Raw genomic sequence first — 24,791 nt, forward strand, 5'->3', positions numbered from 1 at the left:
CTCATTCTCTGTAATCTTTCGTTTGAAAGGCCCCAGACAGGGCATTGAGTGTGTTCCACCTTTTGCAGAGGAGGGGAACGAAGCTAATAGAGTGAAAGATTTCCGGTTGCCGGCCTGCTCAGCCAACATGTTTCTTGTAATTTTCCACAGCTATGTTACATGGTAAGTCAATAGGAATGTTATAGGCCACTTCCTTTCCAGAAACAAAGTGATATAGAACCCTCCAAATATTGATTAACAGTGTGTCTGAGTCCAATGTGTGTCTGAGTCCCAATTCCCTCTCTTAATCCGCCTCTTGTTCATAAGCTGTGAATGGGCCAAACCACTAGCCTGTCACTTTCCCCTTCACATGCTGGTTCAGATGCATTGGCTAGCACTGGAAAAGGAGCCAAGTCCCGGCCCTATATCTGCTGTCCTAATAAAAATGCCCCATGGCTGAGCCAACTGGTTTTTAAATAATTATTTTTGATACAGATTTTAAATAGTGGGGCTAATTTAGAGGCCTCATCTTTCTCCTGGACCTTTTAAAAGGTACAGAATATCAGATCCAAATGAAATGTAAACAGAAGCCTGAATTACCCACTCACTCTTCAGTGTGGTCCCTCCACCTCACACAGTCACCGTCCATGACTTATTCTGTGGCTAGTAGTAGTAGTAAATACTAGAGAGGACTCTACTGCAATCAATACTTCAATGCCTTCATCAAAGAGAAATGTGATTTGAGTTAAAAATGTTACTGTGAAATGGCACCATCTTATTCCCCTGTCAATGACTTTTAGATCAGCGCTGCTGGGATCACACAGTGTAACGTGAAAGTCAAACTGAGCCTCTCCTCGCTGTGCAACATCCCCAATAACACAGCTCTACTTTATAGGTGGCACTGAGTGATAGCTGAGGAGTTCCTCAGAAGAAAAGATCCAAGCTTTGGTTTAATGTACCAGAGTAAGTTTGCAGGGCACCAGTTAGAGACAACATCTGTTTGCTTGTAAACAGCAAATTTTATGTGGAGTCACAAATATAGAATGCTAGACTGTTGCTTTAGAGTCTCATTTTGGAGAAGACCCATGTTCTAAACTGTCAAGTGGACACCGGACAGTAAAGTTCTCTCCTGGAAAGAAGTAGAATTAGGGAATTGATCTTTCCTGTTATCTGCCTAAATCCTCACTTGGCATGGGCAGTGTATTTGAACAGCATGCAGTTTCATAGGCACTGTTTCATTGTAGTACCCAGGCACAGCTGTGTAAGGATGCAGACCTCATTCATACAAAATCTGAACACTCTGGAGGCTTTTTCTCCAAGTGCAGACCAAACTGAAACCTCTTCTGAGGCTCCAAACCATCAGCAGTCTTTTTCCCTTCCTTTTTCATTTTCACACACTATTGCACTTCCTGACTACGGGCCAAATTCTAGGGTCCCTAAGCCAATGAGATTTTTTGCTCAGTCAAGAACCGCAGAATTTGGACTGCTGCCGGGGAGCAGAAACATAACTATCATGAGAGAGGCTGTTTGCTCATGCAGTTCTCTCTCTCTGTTGTTTAATATAATGCTTGCTCAGTGCATGGTGGTGATTGGAAAAGTGAGCTGTTGGAATGTACAAGGATAAGAATAGAAAATAGTAGTGTTGTAATGCTATTGTATAGCTTGGTGCAGTGTTATCCAATAGTAATTCATGGGTTGCCATACTTGTCCTTCTATATCTGCCACACTCCCCTGCTGTATATAAATGCCCTCCCACAGAACCAGGCACTCCCGGTCCCCCCCCAGCTCTAAATAAATGCCCTCCCCCAGAACCAGGCACCCCCAGTGTCCCCCCACTCCAAATAAATGCCCTCCCCCAGAGACAGGCACCCTCAGCTCCCCCGCCCTTGACTGAATGCCCTCCCCTTCCCCCACAACAAGGCACACCAATCTCCCCGCCTCCAATGAATGCCCTCCTTCTGCCTCAGAGCCAACATCCTGCCCTGCACATGGTGACTCACCGGAGTTGCCACCACAGGAGCCACAATGGGGCTGTGCAGGGGCCTGAGCTGCAGCAGCTGAAGCTGCGCTGGGGCCTGAGGTGTGATGGCAGGAGCTGCAGGAGCCACCACTGCTGCCACCACACGGTTGTCCCACGGAGTGGCAGGGCGAGGTCATGGAGCAGACAGAAGGCCTGCACGTGTGTGGCTCTGAGGAGCCTCATTTAAAAGCTCCAAGAGCCACATGCAGCTCCAGAGCCCAGAATCTCCACACCAGGGTGTTGTATTCACCACATGTGGCTAATGGGAAACATACGGGACGCCACAGGCTTGGTGGTATTCCCCAATATTGAAGCTTTTGCTTGGTTCTCATTAACTCATCTGAAAAAAAAGATTTTAGTGGGAGAATGGCGCTGAAAATGATCAAAGACACGAATTCTATATGAGGGGAAATGATGAGAAATCTTTTAGTGTGGAGAAGGCAGAAATATGAAGTGACATTACAGCTGTATATTAAGTGCGTTAAAAGCCCAGTGAGTGAATCCCATTTGCTCTCTTGTGGAGTACAAGGGAAAGAGGGGCATGCAGTGGAATGAAAACATGGCAACTTTAAAGCCAATAAAAGGAAACAGGTGTTTCATACAAAGCATAATGCATATGTGGAACTCACTGTTGCGAGATGATATCAATATCAAGGGTGAAATTTTGGACCTTTGAAGTCAGTAGGGACTTGTGCCAATGATTTCGGTGGGACTAGTCCAACACCCTGCATGTTTAGTGGATGTTTTTAATTACTTGTTCATAGAATCAGGACTAGCCAGTTAGACTGGGTAAAATGTATAAGAGTGACAGTTCCCTGACCCCAGAACTAAAGCAAGCTTTGACTGATGGAGTAAGAAGAGATTTCCCCTTGACCCCGTTACTTCATAAGTCTCACTAAGGAGATTAGCCACCTTTCTGTGAAGCATTTGACACAAGTTCCTTTCTCCTGGACAACCTGTAAGTGCAAAGAGCAATTTCTTTTACATCAACTCTGGGCCAGGCCTGAATTAGTCACCTTTGCCTTGACAGCTATAGCCCACTGCTGCCTTCTCAGTCCATCCAAAATGTAGCAATGTAAAAATTGCCAGCCTGCCTCAGCCCCACAGCTTGTGCCTGACCATGATTTGCATCAGCTGCTTCAGAACAAGTAAGCTGCTGCATTAAGCAATTACGGGATCATATGCCCCTAAGAAGTTTCCTAGTCCCTCATTAGTTAAGGGAAGGCTGAAACAGGAGGGCTTTTATCCCTTTCAAAGCTCTTCTTTGTTTTTAACATTTATTATTGTGAATGGCTATGCTTTTTATCAGAGGAAAGTGCAAAACCTCCGCAACGGCACACTTATTGCATAGCCTGCTCATCAGGTAAATTCTTGTCACTCAGTGGTTTGTTTATGTAGTGCCACGTGAACAATGCTAGCTCTTCCAAACATACAATGAATCCTGTGTCGTAGAACTATAAGTTGCCCTTTTGTGAATCTTGTTATGCCCTAGACATCGAGAGCTAGTGGCAATGAGTTCTGTGAGGTAATTATGCATTGTATAGAAATGTATTTCCCTGTAACAGTTTAAAATTCTCTGCCTTTCAGGCTCATTCAGTTCTTAGATTGTCAAAAGTATTGTCTTCACCTCTAGTGTTGGTGGACTTCTGCTTCTCATTACCTTGGTACTCACATCACCCTCTATCCCCACTTGCTCCTTCCCTTTCTCCTTCTGCCGCCTCTGTTTTGAGCCTCACGCTTCCTTCCATGCATGGTTTGGGTACCCTCCTCCTTATTCACATCTCTTGAAACCCACCTCTTTTGTGAAAACTTTCTACCTTGAGCCTTACCAATTGCAACCAGGACCTCTTCGTATTGAACTGTTGTTCAGTGTAGACCACATGTTGTCTTTGCCTGCGTTAGGTTAGAAGATCCTTGAAATAAAGCACTTGTCTTGTGTGCTGGTGCAATACAACATGTACACATGTGGTGCTCTGTCTGGCAGTGAGGTCTTTCTCTGTTGGACATGGTTTCTTGTGCTTTAGATGTGATATCTATAATGCTGTTTTTATGGAGCATAACATTTCCACTTGAAAAGATGGTTGCTACCAAAAGAGGTAATACAACATAGAGTATTTCTGCCTCACCTCCAGGCCGGATTGTGCAGCCTTGTGCAAATGGGTTAATTATTGTGTAGGTAAAATGGGCTGTTTTAAAAAATATAACACGTGGTGAGCATAAGTTACATGAATGATGCATTAGCTGTGCCTGTGATATGAAATACAACAGTGACTGTTTGCTGAGCATTGATTGAGTATACCTGTGGCGTGTGGGGCATGGCAGGAACGTTAGCCTTTTAACACAGTAGCTACAGCTACACTAGAGAATTTTGTCAACAACAGCCTGGTTTTGTTCACACTAAAAATGCGTTCTGTCGACAATACGTCTTGGCCGTTTTGTCGCCAGCCTTCTGCCTCTCCCGGATGAGGCAGAATGCCTTCCTCAACAGAATCTGTCAACAAAAAAGCCAAGTGGATACTCTGGGGGGTCCTCTGTCAACAGACTGGGGCAGCCCTGTGTGCTGGGCTTCTAGCAGGCCATTCTGTTGAGCGGGTGGATTGGCAGAGCAATCTGCTTTTGTCTGTGGCTGTGATCTGTCAACTGGAGTTTTGTCAGAAGATATTTTGCAACAGTAACTTCTGTCAACAGATCACTGTAGTGTAGGCATAGCCAGTGGGAGATGTTTTGTTTATAGCAATATTTGCATTTCTTTCTAGATCATGTGTAAGAGTTTGGATTGGTATGGAGGTGGACTAAAGAATGCTTGTGTCTGAGTGCTTGAAATCGCTCTGTCATTCAGATTCATTGATCCCAAAACCAGAAGGAAACATTGTGATCATCTCATTTGGCCTCCTATATAACATAGTTTTAGTTACAAGTAAATAGTTTGGTGCTGAATATAGCATCCAGCTATTTTGCAAGCAACTGGTTAGCATTGGAAAGAATTTGCATTACTGCAGCTCCAGAACGGTAATCATTCATGTGGCCTCACCTGTTTGGTAATTTTTATTTATTTTATTTTATTTTTTATGACTTTGCCTCTTTATTTCACATTGCCAGTCACATAATGTTGCTTTTTCATCTGGCTTTCCTTTCCTTTTGATTTATATGCCCCTGAACAGCATACCAAAATAAAAGGCCCTTTAGGTAGAATGAAAGGGGGATTATCGATTGCCAACGAATGTGATTTATCAGGAAAAATTATAGTGTGAAGGAAAAATGAACTTTCTTTATCTGCAAAATCACATGAAAATGATCTCAGTGTTTTTTTTGAAGTTTCCATATAAAAGTTGCATTTAAGGTGAGCTGTTTTTATATTTATTGTAGGTTCCAGGCTGGCTTCTGGCTCACTTCCTGATGCAGAGTTAGCCTCTTGCTTTTCAGGTAGGCCCACTGGCATGTATAGGAGAACTTAAGAAGTGAAGGACTACTCCACATATGAGGGTTCAGAAATCTGCCCTTCTCCAAAGCTCACTAATATGAGAGAAAACATTTCCAGGCTTCAAGAGGCTTTGGATTAGACCCAAACACCGGTACTATGTACTACTGTATTTTGCCTGGAGGGGGGGGAAAAAAGCACAGTTGATAATTCTTCACCAAAGGGAAGAAATAATGCAATTGCTTGTCCCTTAAGTGTCTGTGACTAGGTAAGATGATTTTACTGCATCTGTGGGAACAGTTGTTATTTCAGGTGCAAAGGCTTAGCAGCAGCCACCTTTTGAGTCTCTGTCATTCTGTGCACTTGGCAGTGGTAAAATTCAGCTGCTCCTTCTCTGCCATTAAATGAGTCTTGAACCTCCTTCATATTTACATTGCTTTCCTTTCTCGCTAATACCATGACAGCTATAAAGAGACTCAAAGTGGATGTTTTTTATTTGTGTTGTCAAACATTTCAGTGGCTGATTTTCTTACCACCTCACTTATTCAATCCAGTAGCCTCTAAAATCAACTGGTGTCATAACACGCTTTCTTTCTAGTTAACCACACTGGTTATCAAATCAACAACTGTTTAATAAGGTGCAGAATGCCATGATGCGATTTCTTAGTGGGAGTGTTGGCTAGTGCTGTGGGGACATGTTTCAACCATGACCATGAGACTCCATTGGCTTCCAGTCTGGGTACAATTGACTCAGTTACTCTTTAAAGCCCTGCCTACTTTATCTCCTAGCCTCCAAGTGATTGGTTCGCTTCCATGCCCCACATGACATTTTGAGATCAGCTGATGCATTTGTGCTAGCAAAGAGGTCTGAGTTAAGGGTTCTTGACTTTGGGAATTGTTTTCCCCATTGGCCCCATGGATCCTGAGCATAACATTTGGGACACAGTAGAGATCCCCAGTCTATGCATGAAGAGTGGGAAGTGACATTATACATTATACAGGTTGAACCTCTCTCATCCAGCACCCTCAGGACCTGACCAGTGCCGGATGAGAGAATTTGCCAGAGCTTGGGAGATCGATATTATCTAGCAAATTACCAACACTTCAACTGCTTCCAGGGCTCTTAGAAGACATCGGGGGGTAAATTACAGTGGTCATCTGGCTAAATAAAAATGAAGTGGTCATCTGGCTAACTAAAATCATGCTGGATTACAGATGTTGCTAGAGGAGAACATTTTGGATTAGAGAGTTTCAACCTGTACTTTCTGCACTGCATGAGGCTACATGGTAAATATTTTACTCATTTGTGTTGCTATGGTGGCTGCACTTAAAACATTGAAAACAAAATAATAATATTATGTATTTCTACTGCATCTTTCATCTGAGGATCTGGGGTCACTTTACAAACAAGGCTGATATGATAACCCCTTCTTCACAAAGAAGGCATAGAGTGTTTAAGGCCATACTTTACAAAAGTGTCCCCTAATTTGAGGTGCACAATTTTTGGGTATCCACTTTGAGATCTCTCAAGTTAGAGAGCTCCCACAACTTCCGTGATGTCAACTAGATACTAGGTGCTTGGCATCTCTGAAAAATCAGGAACTGGTAATGTTACCTTAAACAGGACATTCAGAACACAGGTCCATTTTTACACATTGTTACCAAGTGACTGCCCAATATTACCAACCATATTCTAAAAATATTTTTGTATGGTGTAAGAGTACACATTATCACCCCAAAAAATATAGAACATATAGCACCATAATGTATATGTGGGGTAGAACCATAAAAAAGGTAGCAGAAGCAAAAAACGGCTTCAGATCCATGATGAGAGGTGAGAGAAAAGGTACACAACTGATGAAAAGTGACCCTGGTGTGTGGAGTCAGCACTGCACATAAATAAGAGCAGCTGCCCAAACCCATGTTGGGTACTAACAGCCTAAACCTGCCAGGATTGGTGCAGATGAGGGCATTCTGCCCCCTTCCTTTCAGCCATCACCTATTCACCAGCAGCAGGGAGAGGTACCAGAGGAGTCTCTATATTGACTTTGCATTACCAGAGTGTTTTCTTTACACTGGGGTAATCTTGGCACTGAACATACCAGCTCTGCTGAAAGACTCCACTTGCAATTCTGCCAGTGTATAGTTAATGTACTATTCTGTGTGCTTTTTCTCTAAAATCATACTGTATGAAGTGGTTACTAATAAGACTCATAATAAATGGAACTATCAAGTGAACACTGCATTAATAATACTGGCAAGAGTCCAAGTCTAAGGATTTTATTTATAGCATATGGCTAAACAAACATGTCTCCCATTTGAGGCTGAGATTCTGGACCAATTTACTGATTTCCTGCCTCAGATAACTTTGCAGTCTGATTCAAGTAACTGGTGCATTTGGACTTTGCTTGTTTGGAAGTATTCTCTGATGAGAGTGTGATAGGTAATCACATTAAAGTTTAATTTTGAAAGGGGCTGCAAATATGTGCCTGTTTTAGATAGGACTGGATGCTAGCTCTGTCCTGTTCTCAATGAAGCTAAAGCATATTTGTATTTTTTCCATACAGTCTCTATAAAAGAAAATAAAATCTTTTAAAATGTAAGCTATACAGCACAGTTGAAATGACATCAAGTTCAGAAGTTATTCAGAAAAAGACACTGGATCTTAACAAAAGCTTAACTGACAATCCCCAAACTTTCTTCTAAATCCTCCTCCCTAGAGTTAATTACTAGTGAAAGCGCTAATATATAGATTTGCAAACTTATTTGAATGGTAAGTGATATAATTCTTTGTTTTGTTCCTAGTCTATTTTTCATAGTATTACAAGCCTGAAGAGGCCTTGACAGCTAAGGAAAGCTTCCGTTGCAGGAAAGTGCCTTCAGACCTGGAGCACTTTTAAATATGCTTACCTGGGAACATATTGTTCAGCAAAGTCGGAACATCCAATTTTTCAGGTAATGACTGGCTAAATATATGCATTCCTTTTTTATGAGACTATTAATCAAACAACAAGCAAGGCTAAGCAGCTATTTCATTCCAAATTCCCTCTTATCACATTAACATGAGATATTCCTTACAGTGAACAGAAAAGCAAAAACACAGAATTCATACAGAAAGATTTCCCTGGTTTTACTTTTTATCTATTTACTTTTCTTATTTAAATTGTCAAAGAAAAACACTTTGAAAATGAAGCACACTTGTATCTTCAAACATCAGAATAAACACTACAGAGACCTAAACAGTTTGGTATAAATATGTCACTTACCATCGTCAAATATCAAAAGTATCTTCTTATTTAGACTCATGATTGTGACACCTTGGATGTAAAATATGCAGCTGAGTCACTTCACAGCATGTTAAATACTTTACAAAATAAAATATATATACTGTAAATCCAGGGTGTTTGGGTATTTGTCTGTAACTCCTAAGCAAGAAAAGTGACTACTCAATATAACTATTTTTCCTCGGCAGAAAATGCCTTTGCTATTTGCCAGCAAATCTTTAATGCTTTAGACTGGGTATTTCCAACTACCGCCCTGCTTGCTAGGCAGATGTGTATAAAGGAGATGTTATTTCACTGAATCAACCACTGAGATTGTAACCCTTTTCCTGTACCACAAACAGAAATGTAAAACCTCAATCTTTCCTTTGGATTCTAACTGACTTGTCTCTGTTGTAATAATAATAATAATTGGAAAAAAAAAAAAAAGCAAATGCAACTACTCCAAGCTCTCCTATGTGGAAAATGTGTTAAAATGTTTTACATCATCTTAGAGCTTCAGCTTCTCACTCCAGCCACTCATTAGTTAACTGTCCATTGCTGTGTTTATGTAAGTGCAGGCTACAAATACAACACCTACGCTCTTTGCCCAAATTGAAATGATTAATTTATTACTCTTTTTACAAAATACACACACAGAAAGAGAGGGAGAAACAGAGAGGGAACACAGTTCTCTTTTAGCTTGAGTGAAAACTTCTTTCATAAGGTCTGAAAGGCCTTTCGGAGGCTGTTCTTTGGGAAATAAAGTCTGTATAGTTGATAGCAGAATTTGGTTCAAGTGGGAGGTAGACATCAACTTACATCAAATAAAGGGAGCTGAGGCTATCCTTTGTGTGGGAAGAAAGGAAAAATTGATAGTGATAAAGGAGGTGCCAATGTCATTGTTACCATCTCCCTACTGAAAAATTGGGGGTTGGTTGTGTGGTGAGTCAGTTTGAGGTGATTGCAAATTCTCCTCCCATTTTAATAATTACGCAGTCACACTGTTTTTAATTCAGATGTGCTTTTGAGTGAGGAAAATACATCTATTCCCTCCAGATAGATCATACTTTGAGTTTTTCATCTTCAGAGCATTTTACAGCTATTAATGAGTCAATCGTCATCAGAACTACTAAGAGGAAAGCAAGACAAAGGACCTTTATGCTCAGCCCTGGGTAAGAAGTGGTATATAGGGCTGAGTCACAGTTCCTGTCCTGCTCTATTCTGGCTCTGGGCAGATGGGCCAACAAAATAGTTCACCCTTCTTAAGGTTGCATCTTACTATCCTCTTGTGCCAACAAAAGCCTCCTCTTCCCATCCACTTGCTTGGGGTGGAGTCAGGCATAGACCCCTACTCTCCTCTGCACGTCACAGACACAATCAAGTTAATTGCAAAGCACTGCAGGGAGAGGCATTTTCTCTACTCAGCTCCCCTACATCATCATATTAAATGAGTCAAAATCTAGCTCTAAATGACTTAAGGCCATAGACAACTCCCGTGTGTCTGAACTAGAATTAAGTAATTCCTGGCTCTCAGAGCTGTGCTCAGACTACTCTCATGCATGCTTCTCTAGAAAGGGACAATAACGTCATTTCACTGAACAACTTTATCTTTTCTTTTTTTCATTTTAATGGGCTTAGGGTTATTAGTCACGTGGCAAGAACACAGCCTGTTCCTGATCTGAAACAAACCTGGAACACAGCAAACATCCAGATTAACAACATAAAGTTTACTATGGAAACAGTTAAACCTTCTGACTGGCTACCCTCTGTCACAGCAAATTCTAACCACATTTGTAAGTTATATAAGACTGCATTGATTCATATTTTCCCCTCCCAGTTTCATAGCTTGAAGTGGCAGAAGGACTTGTGATGTCCTCCAGGCACTGCAAATTTTGCTAATAAAAATTAAAAGCCTTCGCAGAAAACAACACTGTCTCAAACCACACCCACTCCATTACCAGACAGATGCAATTCCCATTTTCCTCACTTAGACTAAACACTGTTAATTTTACAAATCTGTCAGCTATTCATAGCAAGCATATCTACTGCAGCAACCAAGAAGGTGGGTGGATATTTCTGGCTATAAGCCAAAGGGCAATTTTTCAGTGAGGCATATGTGATCATTAGCTTAAAACCAGACTACCTGAATTAACACCTAAGATTAATGTAAGGTCCTGCATATAGACCTAAACAAAGGGAATCCCCAAGCTTTTCCTTTTTTTTTTCACCAGGTGAGATGATCTTTGCTTTCAGTTTTTCTAATTTGAGATTAATAAGAGTTACTAATAATATGTTTCGCTTTTCAGCCATAGCTTTCAAAATGATTCACAAGGGTGAGTAAATACCACTATTTCCATTATAAAAATGATAAATAGAGATGTAAAGAAATTATGTGCCATATTTATAAATATAGACTTAATTTTAAGTGCCTCCGATTTGGCATCCTTTAGAAACCTGGCCCTTTATAGACAGTTGCTTGTGCTTCTAATAATGTCCCTTGCCCTTTTCCAGGCCATTCCTGTTTCTGCTATATCTTTTTCATACATAATGAGACCAGAGTTGAACTCATTTTCTAAAAAGAAGAATGTACTGTTGGTTTATTTTATGATGTTCTACTATTTTCAATATTATTCTCTATTCAGTTTTTAAAACAGCCTAACGTCTGATTTGCGTTTTTTGACCACTGCTGTGCACTGAGCAGAAGTTTCCATTAAGATGTCCACAGTAATGCCAAAATGTTTTTCCTGAGTGGCTAATTTAGAAACCATCAGTGTATATAAGTAGTTCAAATTGTTCCTCCCAATATGCATTACCTCACAAATACCTACACTGAATTTCAACTGTCATGTTGTTACCCAGTCCCTCCTTTTATGACTTTTCTAGGCTTGCCTTTCCAAAACAATCATCTAAAAATGCTGCTGTCTGACTGTTTCCCTCACCCTACTTCATTCATTTACATACATACTTTCCAGATAACCGCTGACCACATTAAATAGCCCCAGTCCTAGTGCAGCTCCTTGTGGGCCTCCCCCTAATAATGTAATTCAATTTTTAAACAACTGTACAGCCATACTCTTTATTTTCTAATTTTTAACCATTTTATAATCTAGAATAGTTGTTCTCTCACCCTGTGGTTACTTAGTTTCCTAAATGCCTTTCGTGGGGAACTTCATCAAAGCGCAGCTAGAAGAACAGCAGCCACACTTCTTTCTCTATTATTCTGTTGACTCAAAGAACTCCAGTAAACTAGAGGAACAACTTCCCTTTACATATATAAGCAGAGGGATGGGTGTTTGTCGATAAGCAAGAGAATATTGTATAGGAATAGAGACTTTTCATTATCATTCTACAAGGCATTAGTTGGAACATAGTGTATTCAGTTCTGATGTCTGTACTTTAAAAGGGAAATTAAGAATTTGGAAAGGGGTCCAGAAAAGAGCTATCAGAATTATCTGAGTCCTGGGACGCATAGGGGTGAAAGATTAAAGAAACTCAGTCAATTTAGTTTTTACTAGAGCAGAGTAGATGTACTGTACAGCAGATATTGGCACTAAGATTGATAACGGAGAAAGCTCGAGGAAAGAACAAGAACATCTACACTTGCTTCGTTGATTTTCAGACAGTATAGATCAGAAAGTGACTTGGGCAGTGTTGGAGTCATATGGAGTGGATAGCAGACTGATATGCTTGTTGAAGAATATCAGTGACAGTGCAGAGGCAGTGGTGAGAATGTGGGGGGAGTTGGGAAGTTGGTTTAGAATGAGTAGAGGTACGAGACAAGGAGATCTGATATCACCAAGTATCTTCAGCATGCATCTAGAGAGAGCGATGGACAAGATCAGGGAAGAGGTAGAAGGGATATCTGTGCATGGGAAAAGAATTAACACCTTCAGATTCATGGATGATATAGTTCTCATTGAGGAAGACGAGAAGAAGCTAGCGAAAACAGTGCAGGTGCTAAATGAGGAAGGGAAGTGGTACTGATTGATTATGAACATCAATAAAACAAAAGCAATGGGTATTTGGAGATAAGGAAATAGGAAGGAAGATCAGTGTAGGTGGGATTGAACTAAAGAATGTAGAGAAGTTCACACATCTGGGGAATAGCAATTAGAATAGCAAAAGCAAGAGCGAGTTTGAAGGCAATGAATAAGATCTGGAAAAGCAAAGCTTAGGAATGACGTTGACTGTCCTGAAAACGTGTATTCAGCGGCATGTTATATGGCTGCAAGATGTGGGTGATAATGAAAGATTCGAAGAGAAGAATGTTGGAATTCAAAAGTAGTTGTTATAGAAAGATCCTGAGAATGGGCTGGATGCAGAAGGTCACTAACGAGGAATTATATAGGAAGATACAACCAAAAGAGAACCTACCACAGAAGGTTATACAACGGAAGTTACAGCTATTTGGGAATATTTGCAGAATGAATGACAAATGAAAAACCAAGACCCTGGTATCTGGCATTATGGACAGTTTGAATAGGAGAAGCAGACCCCACAGAGAATGGGTAGATGTTATTGTAGATTGGTGCAGAGCTAGTCTACAGAAACTAAACCACTCCACACTGGACAGAAAAAGATGGAAGAAAATAGTGAGAGAGGCGTCAAACACCAGTGGGCACTGAGACCATGGTTGTTGATGATGAGGAGGAGGAGGAGGAGGAGAAGGAGGAGAGTAGATGAATTTATGGCAATCTGTAAGTACCTGCATGGGGACAAGATTTCTGTAAGTGGTCATCTTTTTAATTTAGCAGAAAAGTATAAATGTTTCAGTGGCTGAAGCTACAACTTGGTTGATTCAGACAAGAAATGTGGTCCAAATTTTTAAGTAGGCAAGTAACCATTGGAACAACTCATGTGAGGATATGGTGGGTCCTTCATCCCTTGAAGTCATGAAATCAAGATTAAATTACTTTAGAAAAAACAGGGTAGAACCTGAACAGGAGTTACATGCTTGTTAGAGGAATTACTGGATGAAATTCTATGACCTGTGTTATGCCAGGATTCAGATGAGATGACCATAAATGATGATCCATTTAGACTGTTAAGTGCTATGAATTCACAGAAGCTGTGTTGGTTTCTCCATCTCGTATCATGTTACTGTAGGCATCTTATATCTACATCTTTAATTCCTTTTTTCAGCTAATTGACTTACGCATGAGGTGAGACTCACTGATCTGTAATTCCCAGGTTCACTTTTAGCATGTCTTGTAAAGGTAAGTGCAATATCTCTCCAGTCCTCTGATGCAGCAGCTCATTTTAATGCTCAGGTTAGTACCATCTTAGTTTCTTCTCTGGAAGAGTGATTCCTGTAGTCCCTCAGAAACCTCTAAACTAACCCTGCTCTGAAGTGATAAAATGCCACAGATTTAGTAACAGCTTTTGGGTCAAAATATGATAAAATTGCCTCCTACATGGCCCTCCTGAAAACCCCTTTAAAACTGATCTGGGGCCCTGCACAGACCAGGAAGTTTTCTTGCTCAACTGTACAATGGTTATCTCAACTGATACTACTACTACTACTACTACTTATTTAACATTTCTGTTGAGGGAGTGCTGAAAGGTCACAGATAGGCTGAGCCCCTGCAGGCACTGAACAAACATAATAAATTCCTATCTCAGACAACTTGCCTGGACATTTATTCTGCTCTGCGTAATTTGCCATTGTACTGCTATGTGGTGTTCCATGTAAACTGTGGTCTTGTGCAGCCACTCAGGAGAGATTCAAATGCTGCCCAGCTGATTAGCAGAGTGGTCACAGCTAATTTTTTTTATCCTGATGGTGCACATTCATACATGCTTCAGTGCACAGAAAAAATTATTCTGTGCAAGAATGGAAAAAATCTGCACATGGATGGAAAAGATTAGCAGGAATATTGCTTGTATGTGTGTTTTGTTAGAGCAGATGGTTCTTCAGAATAGTTTGCATAATCTCCTGTAGCCATTTGGAACAAATTTCCATTTGGCTCTCTGCTAAAAGATTCATTTATTTCAAAATCTTTCAGTTTTGAGGAAGGAAAGGGGTGCAAGGTATTGTTTGCAATTGATAGTCTGAGTTATTGGGACAACAGAATTGAGAAGTTGGTAACACTGGACAATACTCTTAATCTTTTGAGTGAAACAGATTTACCTAGCTATGGTTTTGTTTTCTCTGTGCATCTTAAACCACTGATTGTAATTTGTCAGGTGTGGATTTGATTATCCTTTAGCTTGCTGGCATTTCATAATATGGTAATGAAATATGAATGTAAACGAGATTTAATTTTTATTCAGTTACCTGTGATTTATCATGCTGGGATTCCTTATGATGGGAGCTCCAGGACTGGAGGCAATCATTAAGTATTATGCTGCTCCCTTTTCATACCTGAAACAATTATTAAGATGAAAATGTTTATGTTGTTCAAGGGGAAAAAAAGAATGAAAACAAGAAAGCGTTCTGATATGGTTTTGAAGCAGAGTGGATTTGTACCTAATACACGCAGAACTGACCATAGTTAGGGAAAGTTACTTTATCTCCATTAAGCTCTGATGGTTTGTGCATCTTTATATCCTGGTAGCTGTTGGGGCTTCAAGTTTAAGTTATTCTGAGCAACTTTAATTTGTACATCTAAGATGTTCAGACATTTTATATTTGTGCCTCAGACTGGCTTCTTCCAGCTTTCCATGACTCTGTCCAGTTTTGGATTTCTTCCCCCCGCCCATCCACATTTGCATGTCAGGCAAAATAATTCCGTCTGATGAAGACTCACATAATAGAAGTGATACATGACAAGCATTGTTAATGAGTTACTCAGTTAACTTTTAAAAATTCCTCTCTCCCAGCATGTGAGTGTGCTGTGTTTCATGTGGCAGCTTTAAAAAAGGTCTAAAGACTCTTGTAGTTGGAGATACTTGTTATTGTTCATTATACCAATTCTGAACCAGCATCTTTGTTTACAGTATGAGGCAAGTGTTATTGCAGATAAGCCAAGTGTCACTTACAGGTTACCTAGACTGAAGAAAAAAAACTTCACTGTTAGTTGGCCTTGTTTAATGCTTAACTTCTGGAACTAAACAGCTTACAGTAGAGTTGTGTAAGAGACCTAATGTTCAGTATAAATCAACTTTTCCTGCATTCTTTTTGTGATGAATGAATGCTCTGTTCTGAAAAAATAATTGCCTACCAGGAAGGGTTGCACCACATACTCTATGCAGTGCAAGTGGCTGGTCCCCAAATCCTTGTAAGTTAATTTCATAGAAGGAAGGAATTTGTGTTGGTGTTTCAGTATGTTATGTAAAGTTCAGTCCTCTGTAGAAGCCATTCACTAATACCAAAATGTTGCACTGTTTAAAATTAGTAGCAGTTCATGACAAATTCCATAGCTGCCTAACCCAGTACAATCAGTTAATATCTGTTTATAGAATAATTAACATGGGGAAAAGGACAGCGCTTCACAACAGGCACCTTCAGAATGCTTCACAAATAGTAATGAGAACAAAAAAGCATGTTATGAGTAACTTGCAATAGTTAACACAGCTGATGGTATGGAGCCTCCTTATGTACTAGAGGGCATCTGAAAAAGAGGAACGTGGGGAAAACAGAAAAGATCCATTGAAGGATGATGTTTTGCCACTACAAAAAAATCAGTCCAAATGATGAAGATTTATGTGATTTCAGATCTAAACCACTGAGGCTGGCCACAAATTAGCTGTCACTGGCCAGAAAGTTGTCAGCCTTGACCACAACTTCAGGTTTGATACAAACCTGTGTTTCATTAGGAAGGTTTTGAACAGCACTGCCTCATTGGTAGAAAGAAGACACTTATGAGCAACACATATCTATAGGGCGCAAAAGCAAGAGCACTATCCCAAAACTAGCCTACCTAAAGGGAAATGTCATTTAACAGTCACTTCTCTCTTACGTGTGGATAGTTAACAATAGTGATACCCCCCTACTCAGCATGTCTAGAGGAGACTTATCACATTGAATAGTTTAATGGGGATGGTAGGGGGTACACAAAGAGAGAGAGAGGGAGAAGAGGAGGCAATTCATATGCTGGTCCCAATTCTTGTGTACTCAGTTCATTTTCTGGAAGAAGGGGCCTCTGGAAGGAGGACTTCCTTCTGGAAGACCCCCTGGGGCTGCGCTTCTACACACCGTTTTGGAGTCTGGAGAGTGGCTGCTGGACTCCAGATCATGTGACCTTATGCTAATGAGGCATTAGGAATTTACAGACACACTTCATTTGCATATTTCGGGCTGTTTATTAGCATGCCACTTTCGGAGAAAATGGCATGTGTAGAAACAGCCCTGATGAAGCAGGTCTTTGCCCACAAAAGCTTATGCTCCAAAATATCTGTCAGTCTATAAGGTGCCACAGGACTTCTTGTTGTTCGCAAAGATACAAACTAACATGGCTAACTCTGTGATACTTTTCAGTTCATTTGTGATGCTCTGGTGAGTAGGCACTCTTCCTGAAATGGGAAAGGAGAGCAATTCCAAAAGCAGCAGCACATTCTTTCGATTTACTTTTGAAAGGAGACTTTTCCTGCCTGTAGACGCTGCCTGGGCTCTTTTGAAAGTACACCCTTATTTCAAAAAATCTTTTGAAAAATCTTGCTAGTATGGATGCAGCCAAGGAGGATCCATCAACAGTGTAGGATTGACAGAAGGACCCTATGCTTCCTCCTTGTGGTCCCTAGAGCTAAAAGTGCTAAGTGAAGAAGCAGACCCTGGAGCAGGGTAGTTACTGGGGAAGAGGTGCCACGCACTTGAGCTATTTTTCACGGGCATATGTTCCTTTGGGGATAGTTACAGCCAGGAGATACACTGTGCAGCCCCAAGGCTGCTCAAGATTATGTTGGGAGTCTAAATTAGCCCATGTTAGTGTCAGAACCTAGGAAGTGCAAAGCTGATATTGTCACATTTCTGCTTTCCCACCCTTGCACAGGCACACCAAATTCCAACAGTCTAAAATCAAGACATATCTCTCTTATCACACTGACCCCTAAGGTTTAAGAACATAAGAACGGCCATACTGGGTCAGACCAAAGGTCCATCTAGCCCAGTATCCTGTCTGCCGACAGTAGCCAATGCCTGGTGCCCCAGAGGAGGTGAACCGAAGACTATGATCAAGCCATTTGTCTCCTGCCATCCACCTCCCACCTTCGACAAACGGCTGGGCACCATACCTTACCCCTTGCTCATAGCCATCTATGGACCTAACCTCCAAATATTTATCGAGCTCTTTTTTAAACTCTGTTAACATCCTGGCCTTCATAATGTTTTCCGAAGAAAGAAGGGAAACTATACAAGGCATGGAGAGGGTGTCTTGAACTTGTGGCAGGGTATTCCTGAGTCTAGCCAGGGTCCCACACCTCACTGTTACAATGTCTAAAGCCTAAGCTTTTTCCGTGTCACTGTTAAAGTGCCTACTGTCCCAAACTATCTACAAGTCCCAAAGTAAGCTTGCTTTCATGTAGTTGACTATACTCACTACATCTTGGGTGTTCTGACCAAGACAGATATTGCCAAAATTGTCAGCAAAAAGGCAGGAAGAGACAGAAAACCTTGAACTAAAATGAAGAGTTTTTAATATTTCATCTGATACTGAAACTGTGGCTGCAAGATGAGGAAGCCTCAGACCACCCAACCAGACGAGGTGGCAAGGAATCAGGAAGAAAGGATAGAGAATGCTGTGTGCTGTAGATTTTACAAACTGTTGTGTTTAAGTCTTCTAGAGACCCTATCATAATAGCTGTAATCCTGAATATTGCTTTAAAAGGTTAAAGGCTTGGCAAATGTTGCCAAAAAAACAAAAGCCACTAAAGATGTGATGCATCTAATTTCTGAGCTACTTGAATGTTGCCTTTGTTGTGTTTGTGTGTTGGAGGGCTCCATAAGAATGGCATGTAAAATTTTCAAATACACATAAGTATTATTTTTAACAGCACACTATAGCCTAACCTTCACTGAAAGTTGGAGACTTATGTTCCTAAGAGATTTTGAAAATGGGACTTATGCTTTTAAATTACTTAGTCACTTCTGAAAATTTGTACCTATGATTATACACATATATAATAAAATGTGACTCTTGGTCCCTTGTGTGGCTTTGTCACACCCACAAGAACAATTGGTGTGGTTTTTAGCCTGGCAACTTCCATTAACATCAGTGGAACTTGTGTAGCAAAATCCCAGTACACCACACTGAGCATTTATCACCTGGTTCTTCTTAATCTTCTTCTTAATCTTCTTAATCAGTCATATGCCTTCTCTTGTGATCCTTGGCTATAGTTTTGATTTGATCCCCATGTTAAGCCAGCTGCTTTTACTTCATTCAGAAAACTTCGTTGCCATGTTTGTTTTGGATGTCCCCTTTTCCTCTTTCGATTCCACTCTAATGCCTGTCTCGTGATACACCCTCACAGTGCTTACACAGGATATGACCTGCCCATCACCATTTCTCTTCTTGATCTGCACATCCATTGGCTTCTGGCTTGTTTTGGTCCACAAGGTTTCATTTGGCATTCTAGCATATCGCTTTATCTGGAGAATATGTCTGAGGCATTTATTGACAAATGTCTGAATTTTCTTAATGTTGTTCTGAACAATGCGCCGTGTTGCCGAGTCATACAGCAGCACTGATTTCACATTGGAAGTGAAAATACATAGTTTGGTTCTTGTTGAAATGGCTCTTGTACACCAGACTGGTTATAATATGCAAAGGCTTATCATGCCTTTCGTATTCTCGCACTGATGTCCTCTTCAATGCCCCCATTTTTGCTGGTAACTCTCCCCAGTTATAAAAACTGATTAACATTTTGCACTGCTTTTCCCTCAACTGTAATTTCACTTTTCTGTCTATTATTAATGCACATCAGCTTGAACTTCTCTTGACTGATCTTGAGGCCCACTCACTCAGCTGTTTCCTGAAGGGCATCCATCTTCTCTTGCATATGCTTGTTTGTCTGCAAACAGGGCTAAGTTGTCTGCAAACTCTAGATCTTCAAGTTTCCTAGTTTGGGTGTATTGGAGTCCCCTTCCTGAGTCAGCAGTCTAGGACAATCAGGAAGAGTAATTGAAATAGAAGGCAGCCTTGGCGTACATCTGTTCTAATCTGTTAGTGTTTTCTTTTCTTTCTTTCTTTTTCTTGATCAGTTAATAATGTGTGTTTATTACAAATATCTGTATCTGATAGCTGTGACTTTCTTTCACATTTTATCAGTTTTGATGGTGCCTTTATTTATTGAGCACCACTGATGTACCTGTTCAAACTCAGGGGAAGATATGATCTCAAAGCTGGACACAAGCCAGCATGGAGCAATGAAGAGGAAGAGGTAGATGGCTGCTGCAAGTCACCCCCAAAATTTATAGCTGAAACCACACATTGCCACTGAGAACAATATACTCTACATGACCTGTAATGGGATAGCTGGCTGAGCTTTGCTTTGATGTATCCTGTGCCGCATTGCTTAACAGATGTCAGAGATCAGGCATTCTAAGTGGCATATGTAAACAAATAGCAGAGATACCTATGCAGCATAAATTATCCTTCTTCAGCAAATCCCAGTGATGGCTGTGTCAGTCTTCTTCCATGTTCACGCCTGTTACCTGGTACTTACTTTGGAGAGGGTCAGAAGACATTTCAAGATGGTGGCGTGAACATTTTCAGCATGAGTTCATATTTGGGCAAGACTCCTCCTTTCCACAGACATAAAAATCATGCATTAAAAATGTTCACAGAAAAGAAAGTTGAAAGGTGTTTTCAGTGGATCTCAAGCTGTGGAAACTCATTGTTTTTGGTAGCCTGCCAGAGTCTCTGTTTACTTGTGGTTAAAGGAATCTCTTTTTGGTCAAGCATTTATTTGATTATGGATAGTGACTGAGAAGGTAGGGGTTTTTATTATGCACTGGAAGGAAAAAAGAGTGAGCTTATGTGCTATTATGGAAAATCCCATTTTATGGCTGGAGCGCAGCAAAGCGGAGCACAGCAGAGCCACTGCAGTGACCTGCAGGGATCCCTCACCAGCTCTCCGATAGGGAACTCCTGGATGCTGTCACCAGCCTGCTGGCTGCACTGCTTGTGGTTGTCCTGCAGCGGCTCCGGATGGCCAGTCGCCTAGTAACCTTCCTGCAGGCCCCCTCCATGTTGCAAAGTGTGAGCCCACTCCCGGGGGTCAGACGGTGCCTGTGGAGGCACCCCACCATTGCCAAGTGGTGGGACTGGCTTGTCATGGGGGACTGGGACAAAAATCACTGGCTCCAGAATTTCCCAATGACAAAGGGCATGCTTCTGCAGCTATGTCACTGGCTGACCCTCACCCTCCGGCACCAGGACACCAGAATGCGGCCTGTGCTCCCCTGGAGAAAAGGGTAGCAATTGCACTGTGGAAGCTGGCCACCCCAGACAGCAACTGCTTGGTCAGGCACCAGTTTGGGGTGGGCAAGGCCACTGTTGGTGTCGTCCTCATTGAGCTAAGCCAGCCTGGGTCACACCTCCCACATGGGGACCAGGGAGAGGCTCCCAGGAAGGGATAGGGGAGGGGCCCTGGGAGAGGACAGAGGGTCCCAGAGCACCCCACCATGTGTTCAGAGATGTGTTTGCCCTCCATCCCCTGCAGGTTGTCAGGGCAATAAATTGCCTCCTCCTGCGCTGGTGCTGCCATTGTGGGATTTGCCGAGCTGGGGTTCCCAAACTGCTTTGGCGTGTTGGATGGGACCTATATAGCGATCTGCTCCCCACAACACAATGCGTCTGGGTACATAAGCCAGAAGGTGCGGTGGCCTTGGCCTTGGTGGAGTGCATGGTGGGGGCAGGGGGCTGGAGGGGCTGTCTCACTGGTGGCTGCACTGGCCAACAGCCGCCGCCCAAGCTCCAGATGGGTAGCTGGGAAGAGGTGGGGTGGGAGCAGGGCAGCGAGGGCAGGAGCTGCAGGGAGGGATGCGTGGGCGGGGCTGTTGGAGGGGCTGCGGGGGGAGGTGGAAGTGGTTGGCACTGGCGGGTGGTGACAGCCTGGGTGAGGGCATCAAGGGTGCCCACAACTGATCCCAGGCCACTCCCGCAGGATCTGGTTCTGTTCCCACCACACAGCTGTCTGGGCAGTGGCAGCCTCCTCCTCCTGGGGCTGGCAGTGTGTCCTCCCACTGTAGCACACATGCCTCAGTGTGGGCTGTGTCCCAGCCCTTTCGCCAGCCGGAGCTGTGGAGACAGAAGGGAAGAGAGAGGTGACCTGTTAGTCCCACAACATGGCCATGGTGGGGGGGGTGACCCCATCCCCGGTACCCAGCCCTTCCTGCTCGCTGTCTGTTGACCTGGGCGCCGTGGGTGGGACATACGCTGGCCATGGCCACCCCCTCCCCACCCATGCTATGTGCCCCGTGGTGCTGTCCGCAGAATCGGGTGCTGGTGGCCATGGGCGGGCCTCCCTTGGGGCTGGGGAACACCCCCTCCACATGCCCCAGGGTGTCCGAAATACCCAGCCTTAGTGTGCCTCACGGAGCTCGGGGGGAGGTCCAGGTAGAGGTGGCCTGGCTGGAGGACCTGGATGGAATGGTGATCACCAGGGTCCCATTGCTCGACTGCTCTTCATTGCTATCTAGCTCCAGCTTGTGCTCCAGGTCTTGTTGGGAAGGTCACACCCAAGGGTCCCAGATCTTCCTCCTCAGCTACCTGGGGTTCCTCCTCTGGCACCACGGTGTCTATGATCTCTTCCTGGGGGGCTCACTTCTTCGTCCCAAGGAGGCAGTCCAGCTTGTCATAATAGGGGCAGCTTGCAGGTGCTGCCCCGAAGCAGCCTGTAGCAACTTTGGCCTTGCAATAGGCCTGCTGCATCTCTTTAACTTTCGACCGCACCTGCTTGGAGGTATGGAAGGGGGTGCCTCCAGGTGGTGAGTCTGCCAGACAGGCGGCCAAATCCTGCAGTGTTCTGTCAGCACCATGTGGTCTGCAGCAGGACCACCTTGTGCTCCCACAGTCTGAGGAGGTCCCTTAGCTCCGGCTCTGACTGGGATGGGACTGTTTTTTTCCTGCCCTGGCTGGACTCCTGGGACCCCTTCCCTGGGGAAATGCTGGCTCCCTGGGGGCATGGGGCTCATGGCTTCTGGCCATGGCTGGCTCAGCTGTCTGTGGCTCCTCGTGGGTGTGCTGGAGAGCGTGTGGCCGCAGGTTCGTGCTGTCCCTTCTGGCAACACACTCTCAGCTTCCTGCCACTGGGTTTCTGGGTCCCTGGGACTTTAAACACCGCCAGATGCAGGGAGCATAGAGCTCCTCTAGGGTTGGCTAGGGCGTCTCCATGTTCTGGCAGCCTGACGCCATTGAGGACCCTCTCTTCTGAAAGAGGGCCGCCCAGAGCAGCTGCACGCATTCTCTTTCTAAATTATTTTCGAAGGAAGGCGTTCTGCCTAACATGGGAATGGAAGGGCGATTTCGAAAGTTGGGCCATGTTCTTTCAAAAGTAATTCTGAAGGAGCGCTGTTTGTGTGTAGCTGCTCCCCAGGATATTTCAATAGGCCCTCCTTTTGAAATTATTTCAAAGGAACTTCCTAGTGTACCCACGACCATTCAGTTTGGCTACTGCTGGAACCATGATGAACCAATACCATAACCAAGTGATTGGTCTTTCAAGTGCCATCTCAAGCCACTCAGAAAACTTATCAGACCTGGCCCACATTTCCACAAATAACCTACCTTAATGTGAGAGTGGGAGACAAAATCCTCCGGAGTCATTTTTCTATAGATTCAAAGGAAATTACTCCCTGATGTGGGAGGAAAGGGATAGATGGTACTGACCTGCCTAGAACAGGGAGAAAATACTTGTCTGTGTGGTGTGGCTGGCTCTGAGTCAAGATCCCAAAGCAACAGGTGAAGTTAAAAACAAAAGACTCATCCCCCACAATTTAAATAAAAACCCTTCTCCTTGGAAGAAAGAATCTAACCAAGGGAGTTTCTGCAGCATGGGCCCATTATATAATTCTGCTTTCCTCCCCATGCACCGAAAGAAACCAGAATGTTAACTATTCATGCATGAAAAAACAAAAATGCCATCAGGTAAAGAAATCTACATAAATTGAGATTTTTGAGTCAATGTTGAACCATGTAACATTTCATATAAAAGCCCTGTAAATTAACTACTACTCCAATAAAAATGTGTGTTACTGAACACTGAATTTTCCCAGTGTATCATATACAAAAATACCTACATAGAATTGTAGCGTTCTAGTGTAAAAATCTGTATAATATCTAATCTCTCGCTAGATCTAAGACAAGTTCTGAAGGTAGCTTTTCTCAAATCTTGCTTTGGTTCTTAATTGTTTCCCATTCCTGTTAGCTCTTGCAGAAATTGACTTCATATGAGTGGTTTCGTGTATCCTTATGTCTACTTTTATTTCTTAAAATTAAATTTCACATTCTAAAAACAGGATAGAACACTGTGGTAACACCTAATGACTAAATTCAAGCTTGTTGTAATTTGATTAACTTTGCAGAGTTATAGACATCAGGGATGAATTTGGACTAAAATTTTTAAAGCAGTTCACAGGAGTACTAACATTTACACTATTTTTTAAACCGTCGCCATCTTGTGGCCTGTGTTGAGAACTGTAAGATTATACTAAATATTAGAGGAATGCAATTTTAGAAATAAAATCTGTGCTAAGAATGAAATTAATTGCTTGTGCTATAAAATATTAGGAGTCCGTTACATTATAAAAATACTGCACCAGAATGTAATGGATTCATCTATTAAAGTTACAGGGTAAGTTTACAATGTATGTGAATTCAAATTATGGAATTCAAATACAGTCCTTGTTTTCCTTTGTCTAACAGTGTATTATGTTAAAAAATAAATATAAATGCAAACAGTAAGATTTTTTTACTTTTAGCACTTGTAACCACTGTAAGCAACAACTAGAGATCAATTATGGAAGACAGGAGAAATTATCACTAAGCCACCAGAGAAGCCAAATCTATTTATTTACCATTTACACTCATCCCTTGTTTAACGAGTACTTCACTTATGAGTACTTGTTCAAACGAGGGAGACATATACCTACCAATGTTCACTAGATGAGCAAACTTCCCCCACTAATAGAAGCCAGTGGCTATGTCTACACTAGCCCCAAACTTCGAAATGG

General features: G+C 42.4%; 1 protein-coding gene across 1 annotated transcript in view; it reads right to left on the reverse strand.

Moving 5' to 3' along the window:
- Positions 1-8,790, reverse strand: part of IL16 (interleukin 16) — a 75,370-nt gene extending 66,580 nt beyond the window's left edge. The window contains exon 1 of the mRNA XM_075007065.1: positions 8,684-8,790. The gene's annotated coding sequence lies outside the window, so the exon portion shown is untranslated. The remainder of the gene's footprint in view (positions 1-8,683) is intronic.
- Positions 8,791-24,791: the final 16,001 nt, after the last annotated feature.

Source organism: Carettochelys insculpta, chromosome 12 (genome assembly GCF_033958435.1).
Source record: "Carettochelys insculpta isolate YL-2023 chromosome 12, ASM3395843v1, whole genome shotgun sequence".
Lineage (NCBI taxonomy): Eukaryota > Metazoa > Chordata > Testudines > Carettochelyidae > Carettochelys > Carettochelys insculpta.